Source organism: Eumetopias jubatus, unplaced genomic scaffold (assembly GCF_037043125.1).
Source record: "Eumetopias jubatus isolate StellerSeaLion01/CBP00866 unplaced genomic scaffold, mEumJub1_p1.0 scaffold_14, whole genome shotgun sequence".
Lineage (NCBI taxonomy): Eukaryota > Metazoa > Chordata > Mammalia > Carnivora > Otariidae > Eumetopias > Eumetopias jubatus.
This window is the reverse complement of record NW_028274820.1, coordinates 32,745,131-32,759,089: the sequence shown is the minus strand read 5'-3', so window position 1 is coordinate 32,759,089 and position 13,959 is coordinate 32,745,131.

Here is a 13,959-nt window from a genome sequence, read left to right as displayed (position 1 = left end):
AGAACCATATGATCCTCTCAATAGATGCAGAAAAAGCATTTGACAAAGTACAGCATCCTTTCTTGATCAAAACTCTTCGGAGTATAAGGATAGAGGGTACATACCTCAATATCATAAGAGCCATCTATGAAAAACCCACAGCGAATATCATTCTCAATGGGGAAAAACTGAGAGCTTTCCCCCTGAGGTCAGGAACATGGCAGGGATGTCCACCATCACCACTGCTATTCAGCATAGTACTAGAAGTCCTAGCCACAGCAATCAGACAACAAAAAGAAATCAAAGGCATCCGAATCAGCAAAGAATTCAAACTCTCACTCTTTGCAGATGATATGATATTTATGTGGAAAACCCAAAAGATTCCACCCCAAAACTGCTAGAACTCATGCAGGAATTCAGTAAAGTGGCAGGATATAAAATCAATGCACAGAAATCAGTGGCATTTATATACACCAACAACAAGACAGAAGAAAGAGAAATTAAGGAGTCAATCCCATTTCCAATTGCACCCAAAACCATAAGATACCTAGGAATAAATCTAACCAAAGAGGCAAAGAATCTGTACTCAGAAAACTACAAAATACTCATGAAAGAAATTGAGGAAGACACAAAGAAATGGAAAAATGTTCTTTTTTCAAAGAAATGGAACAAATAATCCTAAAATTTGTATGGAACCAGAAAAGACCCCGAATAGCCAGAGGAATGTTGAAAAAGAAACGCAAAGCTGGTGGCATCACAATTCCGGACTTCAAGCTCTATTACAAAGCTGTTATCATCAAGACAGTATGGTACTGGCACAACAACAGACACACAGATCAATGGAACAGAATAGAGAGCCCATAAATGGACCCGCAACTCTATGGGCAACTAATCTTCGACAAAGCAAGAAAGAATGTCCAATGGAAAAAAGACAGTCTCTTCAACAAATGGTGTTGGGAAATTGGACAGCCACATGCAGAAGAATGAAACTGGACCATTTCCTTACACCACACACAAAAATAGACTCAAAATGGTTGAAAGACCTCAGTGTGAGACAGGAGTCCATCAAAATCCTAAAGGAGAACACAGGCATCCACCTCCTCGACCTCAGCCGCAGCAACTTCTTCCTAGAAACATCACCAAAGGCAGGGGAAGCAAGGGCAAAAATGAACTACTGGGACTTCATCAAGACAAGAAGCTTTTGCACAGCAAAGAAACAGTCCACAAAACCAAAAGACAACCAACAGAATGGGAGAAGATATTTGCAAATGACATGTCAAATAAAGGGCTAGTATCCAAAATCTATAAAGAACTTATCAAACTCAACACCCAAAGAACAAATGATCCAATCAAGAAATGGGCAGAAGACATAAACAGACATTTTTCCAAAGACATCCAAATGGCCAGCAGACACACAAAAAAGTGCTCAACATCGCTTGGCATCAGGGAAATCCAAATCGAAACCTCAATGATATACCACCTCACACCAGTCAGAATGGCTAAAATTAACAAGTCAGGAAATGACAGATGTTGGTGGGGATGTGGAGAAAGGGGAACCCTCCTACACTGTTGGTGGGAATGCAAGCTGGTGCAGCCACTCTGGAAAAGAGTATGGAGGTTCCTCAAAAAGTTGAAAATAGAGCTACCCTACGACCCAGCAATTGCACTACTGGGGTATTTACCCCAAAGGTACAAATGTACTGATCCAGGCACATGCACCCCGATGTTTATAGCAGCAACGTCCATAGTAGCCAAACTATGGAAAGAGCCAAGATGTCCATCAACAGATGAATGAATAAAGAAGATGTGGTATACACACACACACACACACACACACACACACACACACACACACACACACACACAATGGAATATTATGCAGCCATCAAAAGGAATGAAATCTTGCCATTTGCAATGACATGGATGGAATTGGAGGTTATGCTGAGCTAAATAAATCAATCAGAGAAAGACATGTATCATATGATCTCACTGATATGAGGAATTCTTAATCTCAGAAAACAAACTGAGGGTTGCTGGAGTGGTGGGGGTTGGGAGGGATGGGGTGGCTGGGTGATAGACATTGGGGAGGGTATGTGCTATGGTGAGTGCTGTGAGTTGTGTAAGACTGTTGAATCACAGACCTGTAACTCTGAAACAAATAATACATTATATGTTAAAAAAAAAAAGAAAAGATAGTAGGAATGGAAAAATGAAGAGGGGGAAATCGGAGGGGGAGACGAACCATGAGAGACTATGGACTCTGAAAAACAAACTAAGGGTTCTAGAGGGGAGGGGGGGGAGGGGATGGGCTAACCTGGTGATGGGTATTAAAGAGGGCACGTTCTGCATGGAGTACGGGGTGTTATATGCAAACAAAGAATCATGGAACAATACATCAAAAACCAATGATGTAATGTATGGTGATTAACATAATATAACATAACGTAATGTAACGTAAGATAACATAACATAACGTAACATAAAATATATATAAAAAAAAGAGAGAGATGGGTACTCAATGAAAAAAAAAAAAAAGAAACCAGAAAGTTCAGGACAGTTCAGCCCAATAGATCACAATCACTGAGACTTCAGACACCCAAACTAAAGGGAAATTACCTGTCACTTGATGTCATGCCAACTTTGGTGAGGTGGGAAAGAAACTACCAATTCCAAAGGACAGATGGGTCTTTCTTGCCTCCAGACTGTATCTGACTTCCTGACACCCATAACCATTTCAGGGAGCCTTTGGAGGAGCCCAGCCATCACTAGAAATCGTTTAGTGGAAGGAAGAGGGGGCTCTGGAAGTTAAGCCAGGTCACAAAAAGGAGGATTAAATGGGACAAATGCATGATAACATGTTTCTCTTACTATTCCCAAACCGAAAGCAGTAATGTATTTGCTCTTATAGGGTTTTTTTCCATTTTTTTCTACTTTTAATTTGGCCAAATAAATTATTTTAATGTTTCCAAAAAATAAAAATAAATATATAAATAAATAAATAAATAAAAATTGAATGCTAGGAGATGTTGTACAGTTCATAAATACCAGTACCACAGCATTTTATTTTATTTTTTTAAAGATTTTATTTATTTATTATTTGAGAGAGAGAATGAGATAGAGAGAGAGAGAGAGCGAGCATGAGAGGGGGGAGGGTTAGAGGGAAAAGCAGACTCACTGCTGAGCAGGGAGCCTGATGCGGGACTCTATCCCGGGACTCCAGGATCATGACCTGAGCCGAAGGCAGTCACTTAACCAACTGAGCCACCCAGGCGCCCAGTACCACAGCATTTTAATGCATGGGTGAGATTATCACGAGCTCTAACTCGGAGAAAATTTGGGAGAGATGGGCCACCAAGGAAATCTATCAATTGGTAAGGAGGAAGGAAGATGGGCTTTCATTCTGAAAGTGATAACAGTAGAATGTTTGACAAGTGTGTAAAGGATGATGCGGCAGCCAGCAGAGATGGAAGATTCACACTGGGTATGCATAGAGGGAGAAAGATGGATAGATGGTGCTGATTGATGAAGAGCCTTGAATGCTACAGAGGAAAAAAAAATGCAAAATTTGATAGCTGGAACTACAACCTCCTGTTTTAAAAATAAGAGACAAGGGCCTCAACGGGTTGATTTCCCCTTCCAGTGCCACTGGTCTAGAATGCAGATCCCCTTACTCTCTTTCTGCTACATCCTGTTGCCTTTCAAGATCTCTCTTGTCAGTAGGAAGTCACTGTAGGCTTAAATGCTAGAAAGCGTTTTATTTATTTTTTATTTATTTATCAGAGAGAGAGCACACAAGCAAGGGGAGGGGCAGAGGGAGAAGCAAGGAGCCCAATTGCAGGACTCCATCCCAGGACCCTGGGATCATGACCTGAGCCGAAGGCAGACGCTTAACCGACTGAGCCACCCAGGCGCCCCTAGAAAGTGTTTTAGAAAGTGTAGCAAAGTGAGTGATAAGCTGTGAAGAGGGAGAACCAAAAAAGAGGCTTTTGTTTTCAAGAAGGAAGTCATTACTGAAGGAAAAGAGAGAGAGAGAGAGCTTGTTGCTTAGGAAGCACTCCCAGTGCCCACTACATTATTGTTATAGTTCCTGCACTGCAAAAGACAAAAGTATAAAAGTATTTATCAGGATAGGAATCTTTCTAGGAAGTGTTGTGAATATTCCACTTAGGTTATGGTCTGTGTCCTTAGGGCTGTCCCACCTGACTTGAAAGACAGCTGGCTTCCATTTCTTGATTACTTCATATTCAGAAGTTAAGCAAATTAGATAATATGGATTTACACAAAGATAAACTATGAATTTTCTTAGGAGCAACCTCTCCGATACATTTCATAGAGGATTCCCTTAAATAGCAGTCTTTGCACTGTAGGGAATATGCATCTCCATATCATCGCTACTTTCCAGGAAAATGAAAGGTGCTGAAAGATGCCTTTTTCCACATTTTGGAGAGTGCATTTTATGAATGAGTTTAAATGCTATAAATTTAATGCTTATGTTTGTTACTTGATACAAAATATTTTTGAGGAAATACTCCATTTAATCAGGTACTTAAGAAAATAAGCGCTCTTCCTTAGTAATAGCTTTTCTCCTGAGAAATAGAAATTTGACAACTTGATGAGGTTTTTAGGCAAAATTTCAAATGACCTGCTCTTGGACCTGAAAAGACATTTTTCTAAAGAAGACATACAGATAGCCAATAGACACATGAGAAGATGCTCGACATCACTCATCATCAGGGAAACGCAAATCAAAACCACAATGAGATATCACCTCACACCCATCAAAATGGCTAGAATCAGAAGACAAGAAATGTTAAGTGTTGGCGAGGATGTAGAGAAAAAGGAACTCTCCTACACTGCTAGTGCAGATGTAAATTGGTATAACCACTATGGAAAAGAGTATGGAGGTTCCTCAAAAAATTAATAGAAATACCATATGATTCATTAATTTGACTACTGGATATTTGCCCAAAGAAAACATACAAACAAAAAACACTAATCAAAAAGATACATACACCACTATGTTTAGTGCAACATTATTTATAATAGCCAAGATACAGAAGAAACCTAAGTGTCCATCATAGATGAAAGAATAAAGAAGATAAATACACACACACACACACACACACACACACATATACACACACACGAATACTACTCAGTCATAAAAAAGAATGAGGTTTTTGCCATTTGCGACAATATAGATGGACCTAGAGAGGATGCAAGGTACAGTGTAGGGAGTACAGTCAGTGATATTGTAATAAATATTGAATGGTGACAGGTGGTAGCTACACTTGTGGTGAGCACAGCATAACATGTAGACTTGTGGACTCACTATGTTACACACCTGAAATTAATGTAATACTGTGTGTCAACCACACTTCAATAAAAAAAGAGTAGAGGAGGAAAAAATGACCTGCTTTTATATCAGTAAAAATAAAATATTTTTGGAGCACTAAGATTAAAGATACTTTAATATTTTTAAAAGCTTAAAGATACTCTATCATGTTAGTGTTTACACAGTAGTGTATCAACTTGTACTCAACATTGTCTTCTTGCTTTATTGAGGCAAATATATTTCATATATAGTACCAAGAATGTCTGAGGTGCATCCTGCGTCTCTTCCTGGTTCTGAGACTTTTCTTGGTGGACAAAACCATCTAGATTTTAGGGCCATCATTTTTCCAGAAAGATTTTGCTGATGAGAATATAATACTCTTTTTTAAAAATTTATTTATCTATTTATTTGAGAGAGAGAGAGAGCAAGTGGGGGAGGAACAGAAAGAGAGGGACAGACTCTCTGCTGATCGCAGAGCGGATCCCCTCGCAGGGCTCGATCCCACAACCTTGAGATCATGACCTGAGCTAAAATTGAGTCGGATGCTTCACCAACTGAGGCACCCAGGGGCCCGACTATATAATATTCTTGAATAAACAATGAACCTTCATAAATAGATTTCAGAATAGCCTTGGAAAGCCTCAAGACTCTATAGCAGGACCATTGTAATCCAGATAATGTGGGATGAAGCAGAGTAGTATAGTTGGAACACTCATGCGAAGGTCTAGGAACCTACTTCTGCACCTGATATGTGTTCTCAATCATGCAAGGATTAATCATGCAAACCCCAGGTAGGCTTCAGAGTTCTCTGGGAAATAAAATGATTACTCTCTGAGCTCCATCAACCCTACTTACTTTATAGTTCTGAGAAACTCCCATTAGATTTTGATACTTGAGAATCATCTTCTTTGGATGGATGCTGTCCTCCAGGCCCACTGGGTTGGCAGTAGCCTCCTGGAGCCAGGAAGTGGCCCTGCCGTCTGGAACCACAGAGGAGCTGGTCCCTGCAGGGACATCCTTCCTTTTTTTTTTTTCTTTTTTCTTTTCTTTTTAAAATTTTTTATTTAAATTCAACTTAGTTAACATATAGTGTATTATTAGTTTCAGGGGTAGTTCCCTTTTCTTGAAGAAGAAGAACACATATTCACAGCCAAATAACTCTATTGTCCTGTTTCTTGCTTGGAAAATCCCAGAAGTCCAAAAGCCTCCCTTAATTTTTTGCAGTCTCTGCCCCGTCTCAGTCCATGCTTGTAGAGGAGCATCTGCAGAGATGGACGATGAGGTCCACAAAACACACGCCTAATCTCTTGGTGTTCCCTCTAGAGACCTTTCTCATTTTTTGCAACATAGACAGGCCAAGAATTTTCCAAATCTTCAAGTTCTGGTTCCTTTATGCTTTTTATTTTTATTTAAATTCAATTAAATAACAGTGTATTACTACTTTCAAAGCCAGAGTTCAGTGATTCATCAGTCTTATGTAATACCCAGGGTTCATTATACCATGTGCCCTCCTTAATGCTCATCACCCAGTTACCCCATTCCCTCCCACCTCCCCTCCAGCAACCCTCAGTTTGTTTCCTATAATTAAGAGTCTCTGATTTGTCTCCCTCAGGGAAATCAGAGAGGTTTGTCTCCCTCTCTGATTTCATCTTGTTTTATTTTTCCCTCCCTTCCTCTATGCTCCTCTGTTTTGTTTTTTAAATTCCACATATGAGTGAGGTCATATGATAATTGTCTTTTTCTGATTGACTTATTTCGCTTAGCATAATACCTTCTAGTTCCATCCATGGTGTTGCAAATGGCAAAATTTCACGTTTTTTGATGACTGAGTAATATTCCATTGTGTATTTATTCCACACCTTCTTTATCCATTCATCTGTTGATGGACATCTGGGCTCTTTCCATAGTTTGGCTATTGTGGACATTGCTGCTATAAACACTGAGGTGCAGGTGCCCCTTCGGATCACTCCATTTATATCTTTGGGGTAAATCCCTAGTAGTGCAATTTCTGGGTCATACATAGGGTAGCTCTATTTTCAACTTTTTGAGGAACCTCCATACTGTTTTCCAGAGTAGCTGCACCAGCATGCATTCCCACCAACAGTGTAGGAGGGTTCCCCTTTCTCTGCATCCTGGCCAATATCTATTGTTTCCTGACTTATTAATTTTAGTCATTCTGACTGCTGTGAGGTGGTATCTCATGGAGGTTTTGGTTTGGATTTCCCTGGTGCCGAGTGACGTGGAACATTTCTTCATGTGTCTGTTGGCCATTTGGATTCTTCTTTGGAGAAATGTCTGTTCATGTCTTCTGCCCATTTCTTGACTGGATTATTTGTTCTTTGGGTGATGAGTTTGATAAGTTCTTTATAGATTTTGGATACTAGCCCTTTATCTGATAAGGCATTTGCAAATATCTTCTCCCATTCTCTTGGTTCTCTTTTGGTTTTGTTGACTATTTACTTTGCTGTGCAAGAGGTTTTTGTCTTGCTGAAGTCCCAATAGTTCATTTTTGCTTTTGTTTCCCTTTGCCTTTGGAGATGTGTCTAGCAAGAAGTTGCTGCAGCTGAGGTCACAGAGGTTGCTGCCTGTGTTCTCCTCTAGGATTTTTGATGGATTCCTGTCTCACATTTAGGTCTCATCCATTTTGAGTCTATTTTTGTGAATGGTGTAAGGAAATGGTCCAGTTTCATTCTTCTGCATGTGGCTGTCCAATTTTCCCAACACCATTTGTTGAAGAGACTGTCTTTTTGCCATTGGATATTCTTTCCTGCTTTGTCAAAGATTACTTGACCATACATAGAGTTGAGGGCCCATTTCTGGGTTCTCTATTCTGTTCCATTGATCTATGCGTCTGTTTTTTGTGCCAGTACCATACTGTCTTGATGATTACAGCTTTGTAATAGAGCCTGAAGCCTGGGATTGTGATGCCACCAGCTTTGGTTTCCTTTTTCAACATTCCTTCGGCTATTTGGAGTCTTTTCTGGTTTCATACAAATTTTAGGATTATTAGTTCCATCTCTGTGAAAAAAGTTGATGGTATTTTGATAGGGATTGCATTGGATGTATAGACTGCTCTAGGTAGCATAGACATTTTAACAATATTTTTTCTTCCAATCCATGAGCATGTAATGTTTTTCCATTTCTTTGTGTCTTCCTCAATTTCTTTCATGAGTGTTCTATAGTTTTCTGAGTACAGATCCTTTGCCTCTTTGGTTAGGTTTTTTCTTAGGTATCTTATGGTTTTTGGTGCAGTTGTAAATGGGATCGACTCCTTAATTTCTCTATCTTTTGTCTTATTGTTAGTGCATAGAAATGCAACTGATTTCTGTGCATTGATTTTATATCCTGCCACTTTGCTGAATTCCTGTAGGAGTTCTAGCAATTTGGGGGTGGAGTCTTATTAGGTTTTCCACAGAGTATCATGTCATCTGTAAAGAGTGAGAGTTTGACTTCTTCTTTGCTGATCTGGATGCTTTTTATTTCTTTTTGTTGTCTGATTACTGAGGCTAGGACTTCTTTGTTGAGCAACAGTGGTGATAGTGGACATCCCTGCCATCTTCCTGACCTTAGGGGGAAAAGCTCTCAGTTTTTCCCCATTGAGAATGATACTCACTGTGGGCTTTTCATATATGGCTTTTATGATATTGAGGTATGTTCCCTCTATCCCTACACTGTGAAGAGTTTTAATAAAGAAAGGATGTTATACTTTGTCAAATGCTTTTTCTGCATCTATTGAGAGGATCATATGGTTCTTGTTCTTTCTTTTATTAATGTAGTATATCACATTGATTAATTTGCAGATGTTGAACCATCCTTGCAGCCCCGGCATAAATCCCATTTGGTTGTGGTGAATAATCCTTTTAAAGTACTGTTGGATCCTACTGGCTAGTATCTTGATTAGAATTTTTGCATCCATGTTGATCAGGGATTTTGATCTGTAATGCTCCTTTTTGGTGGCGTCTTTGGCTGGTTTTGGGATCAAGGTAATGCTGGCCTCATAGAAAGCGTTTGGAAGTTTTCCTTCCATTTCAATTTTTTGAAACAGCTTCAGAAGAATAGGTATTCATTCTTCTTTAAATGTTTGGTAGAATTCCCCTGGGAAGCCATCCAGCCTGGACTCTTGTTTGTTGGGAGGTTTTTGATGACTGCTTCAACTTCCTTGCTGGTTATAGGTCTGTTCAGGTTCTCTATTTCTTCCTGTTTCAGTTTTGGTAGTTTATACATCTCTAGGAATGCATCCATTTCTTCCAGATTATCTAATTTGTTGGCATATAGTTGCTCATAACATGTTCTTATAATTGTTTGTATTTCTTTGGTGTTGGTTGTGATCTACCTTCTTTCATTCATGATTTTATTTGGTTGGGTCATTTCTTTTTTCTTTTTGATAAGTCTGGCCAGGTGCTTATCGATCTTATTAATTCTTTCAAAGAACCAGCTCCTGGTTTCGTTGATCTGTTCTACTGTTCTTTTGGTTTCTGTTTCATTGATTTCTCCTCTAATCTTTATTATTTCTCTTCTCCTGCTGGGCTTAGGCTTTATTTTCTGTTCTTTCTCCAGCTCCTTTAGGTGTAAATTTAGGTTGTGTATTTGAGAACTTTCTTGTTTCTTAAGAAAGGCTTGTGTTGCTATATACTTCCCTCTTAGGACTGCCTTTGCTGCATCCCAAATGTTTTGAACAGTTGTGTTTTCATTTTCAATTGTTTCCATGAATTTTTTAAAAATCTTCTTTAATTTCCTTGTTGACTAATTTATTCTTTAGTAGGATGGCTTAGCCTCCATGTAGTTGAGTTCTTTCCAAATTTCCTCTTGTGATTGGAGTTCCAGTTTCAAAGCATTGTGGTCTGAAAATATGCAGGGAATGATTCCAATCTTTTGGTACCAGTTGAGACCTGATCTGTGACCCATGATGTGATCTATTCTAGAGAATGTTCCATGTGCACTTGAGAAGAATGTGTATTCTGTTGCTTTAGGATGGAATGCTCTGAATATATCTGTGAAGCCCATCTGGTCCTGTGTGTCATTCAAAGCCCTTGTTTCCTTATTGATCTTTGACTTAGATGATCTGTCCATTGCCATATTATTGTTGATGTGTTTTTTTAAGTTTGTTATTAAATGGTTTATATAATTGGCTGCTCCCAAGTTAGGGGCATGAATATTTACAATTGTTAGATCTTTTTGTTGGATAGACCCTTCAATTATGATATAGTGTCCTTCCTCATCTCTTATACTGTCTTTGGTTTAAAAATCTATCTGATATAAGGATGGCCACCTCAGCATTCTTTTGATGTCCATTAGCATGATAAATGGTTTCCACCCCCTCACTTTCAATCTGGAGGTGACTTTGGGTCTAAAATGATTCTCTTGCTGGCAGCATATCAATGGGTCTTGCTTTTTTTATCCAATCTGATACCCTGTGTTTTTTGATTGGGGCATTTAGCCCATTTACATTCAGAGTAACTATTGAAAGATATGAATTTAGTGCCATTGTATTACCTGTAAAGTCACTGTTTCTGTATATTGTCTCTGTTCCTTTCTGGTCTGTGTTACTTTTGGGCTCTCTCTTCACTTAAAGGATCCCTTTTAGTATTTCCTGCAAGGCTGGTTTACTCATCACAAATTCTTTTAGTTTCTGTTTGTCCTGGAAGGCTTTTATTTTTCCTTCTATTTTGAATGATATTCTTGCTGGATAAAGTATTCTTGGCTACATATTTTTCTCATTTAGCACCCTGAATATATCATGCCAGTCCTTTCTGGCCTGCCAGGTCTTTTTGGATAGGTCTGCTGCCAGTCTAATATTTCTACCCTTGTAGGTTACAGACCTCTTGTCCTGAGCAGCTTTCAGGGTTTTCTCTCTGCTTCTGAGATTTGCAAGTTTCACTATTATATGTTGGGTGGGGTGTTGACCTATTTTTATTGATTTTGAGGGGTGTTCTCTGTGCCTCCTGCACTTGAATGCCTCTTTCTTTCCCCCAGGTTAGGGAAGTACCGCACTATAACTTGCTCCAGTATACCTTCTTGCCATGTCCTCTCTTTCCTCTTCTTCTGGGATCCCAATTACTCTAATATTGTTTCACTTTATGGTATCACTTATCTCTCAAATTCTCCCCTCATGATCCAGTACTTATTTATCTTTCTTTTTCTCAGCTTCTTTATTCTCTATCATTTTGTCTTCTATATATATCACTAATTCCCTCTTCTACCTCATTTATAGTATTAGTTAGAGCCTCCATTTTTTTTGCATCTCATTAATAACCATTTTGATTCAACTTGGTTAGATTTTAGTTCTTTTATTTCTCCAGAAAGGGATTTTCTAGTATTCTTTATGCTTTTTTCAAGCCCAGCTAGTATCTGTATAATTGTTATTCTGAACTCTAACTCTGATGTCTTACTTATATCCATACTGATTATGTCCCTGGCAGTCAGTACTGCCTCTTTTTCTCTTTTTTGAGGTGAGTTTTTCTATTTTGTCATTCTGTCCAGAGAAGAATAGATGAACAATAGAACAAAATACTAAAATGGGAACAACAACCCCAGAGAAACATACACTAAACAAACCAGAAGAGATAAAAAAAATTAAAATTAAAAAAAGAGAGAGAATAAAATCAGACAGGTGAACAGAACAGAGCAATACACTGGATCCTGTGTGTATTTTGGTCTGTTTGTTATAAAACTAGATCCCAAAATTGTAAAGAAAGAAAAATTTATATATGTACAAAAATAAAATTAAATACAATGAAAGGATAAAATGTAACTGTAAAAATGAAAATTAAAAGACAAAAAAAGAAAAAAGGAAGGAATATAAACAGACAGGTGAACAGAACAGAGCAATACACTATATCCTGAGTATATTTTGGTCAGTTTGTTAGAAGACACTACATCTCAAAATTGTAAAGAAAGAAAGACATATATACACATAAAATTAAATACATTGAAAGGATAGAATGTAACTGTAAAATGAAAATTAAAAAAATACCTTAACAAAAAACAAAGAAGAAAGAAGAGAGAGAGACTATGATCAGACAGGTGACAAGAACAGAGTCATACACTAGATTCTGGGTGTATTTTGGTCTGTTAGGAAAAACTACATCCCAAAATTGTAAAGAAAGAAAAAGTTATATATATATACAGAAATAAAATTAAATACAATGAAAGGATTGAATGTAACTGTAAAAATGAAAATTAAAAAATGATTAAAAATAAAAAAGAAATTGGGTGAAAAAGGAAAGAGAAGAAAAATTAACTTTGAAAGACTAAAGAATCATGGTAAAAAAGCCATGAATTCTATGTGCAGTATTCCTCTAGCGTTGGAGTTCTGCTGTTCTCATTGATGGGTAAACTTGGTCTTGGCTGGCTGTTCTTGCTGATCTTCTGGGGGAGAGGCCTGTTGCCGTGGTTCCCAAATGTCTTTGCCAGGGGCAAAGAATTGCCCCGCCCTTCACGGGGCGGGCTAAGGAATCTGCTCGGGTTTAGTCTTGGGAGCGTTTGTTCCCTGCTAGCTTTCCGTACAGCTTTGGAGGACGAGAGTGAAAATGGCGGCTCTCATGTTCTGATACTTTATCCTTACACTGAGAGTCTTTGTGGTTCTACTTCTGGGGTCAGCTGCCTGCTGTTTCTCTAAGCTCTTGTTCCCGGCTATTTGTTTCTTTATGAACGTTGGGATTGTTGAAGTGAGTTCAGATTTCTTGGAACTTTCTCTGGGGGAATGCTCAGAGGCCTGACTTTAAAAGTGTTTTCCTCCAGGGAGAATATATGTTTTCCAGAGGCTGCAGGCTCTGTAAACCCAGGGCCACTTTAAATGTTTGCCCTGAGGGCTTTTCTTTATCCACAATACCCTAATAGTGCTGTGTGGGGGCTGAGCTCTATCATGAGGGCATTTTGTGGTCATAAATTCTTGTTGTTTTATCTTCACCCAATATCAAGGTTTGAGACAATCAAGTTTCCTTGTTGCTCCATGAAAAGCTCATTATTTCTACTTTACATTCACCCTGTAGATGTAGCCCTTTGGCACCCAGCATAAATGTGGAAGAATGGGAAGCTTTTATGATGCTCTCCGCCTGGTGTTAATTCTAGATCTGGGGCTCTGTCCCCTGACTCCATAGATACCATTAAGGATGGAAACGCAAGGGGCGCCTGGGTGGCTCAGTTGTTAAGCGTCTGCCTTCAGCTCAGGTCATGATCCCAGGGTCCTGGGATCGAGCCCTGCATCGGGCTCCCTGCTCCATGGGAAGCCTGCTTCTCCTTCTCCCACTCCCCCTGCTTGTGTTCCCTCTCTCCCTATGTCTCTCTCTGTCAAATAAATAAATAAAATCTTAAAAAAAAAAAGAATGGAAACGCAAGCTCATCTGGGTTTAGTTAAAACCCTCAAGGTGAAAGCCAGTTTCAGTTCTTTGCCTGCTCTGAATTTTACTTTCACTTTTTTGCCTGAGAATTCCTTTCCTTCTTGACAACTCATCAATGCATTTTAAAGGATTTTTCCCCTTAATTTAATCCAGCATTAAAAAAAATTTTTAGTGAGGTATTTCCCAAAGATACCTCCTCCATGATACTGCTGGAAAATGAACCTGTGTGTTCTTTTATTTATTTTTAATTTCTTTTTAAAGATTTACTTACTTATTTGAGAGAGAAAGCATGAGCATGAGGGGCAG